Source organism: Citrus clementina, unplaced genomic scaffold, assembly GCF_000493195.1.
Source record: "Citrus clementina cultivar Clemenules unplaced genomic scaffold, Citrus_clementina_v1.0 scaffold_9, whole genome shotgun sequence".
Lineage (NCBI taxonomy): Eukaryota > Viridiplantae > Streptophyta > Magnoliopsida > Sapindales > Rutaceae > Citrus > Citrus x clementina.
The window spans coordinates 9,513,100-9,513,774 of record NW_006261964.1 but is presented as its reverse complement, the minus strand read 5'-3'; the positions used below and the strand labels follow the sequence as shown (position 1 = coordinate 9,513,774).

The window sequence follows — 675 nt, the reverse complement described above, 5'->3', positions numbered from 1 at the left end:
GTAATAGCGCAATAAGGTTAGTATTGTAATTTATCCATCATCTTTATTTTTATTTGTTTTGTTCCCATCATTATTTTTATTTTATTTGTTTTGTATGCATGGTCGTAGGTCATTATTTCCTAATCTTGAACCTATAGACCTTGAATTAGAAAAAACACTTCACACATACAAACACGTTAAAAATAAAATGGATTTACAAGCACCACAGGAGAGGTCATTTAAGGATTATTTCAGTCCTTTAGCAAATTTGAGCACATCATGCATAAGATACCCAAATATAGCTGCTAGGAGTTTTGAACTAAAACCTAGTGTGCTAAATTGTCTCTCCACATTTTATGGCATAGAAAATGAGGACCCATATAATCATCTGAATGATTTTCATGCTATTTGTCAAACTTTTAAATATGAGATTTTTTCAGATGATGATGTAAAACTTAGACTATTCCCATTTTCTTTAAAGGATAGAGCTCGTTCATGGCTTAATACATTGCCTGCTAATAGCATCACATCATGGGAACAAATAGTTACAAAATTTTTGAATAAATATTTCCCAGTGCATAAAACCAATGCTATTCGCAGGGAAATCTCAGAGTTTACCCAGAGAGAGGACGAGCAGTTTTTCGAAACATGGGAGCGATTCAATGGGTTACTCTTGAAGTGTCCACATCATGGGTA

General features: G+C 33.3%; 1 non-coding gene across 1 annotated transcript; it reads right to left on the bottom strand.

Annotated features, from left to right (window-relative positions):
* Window positions 1-571: 571 nt before the first annotated feature.
* On the bottom strand, window positions 572-675 carry LOC112101667. The gene has a single exon (XR_002907676.1). It is a non-coding gene; the product is annotated as a small nucleolar RNA R71 (small nucleolar RNA).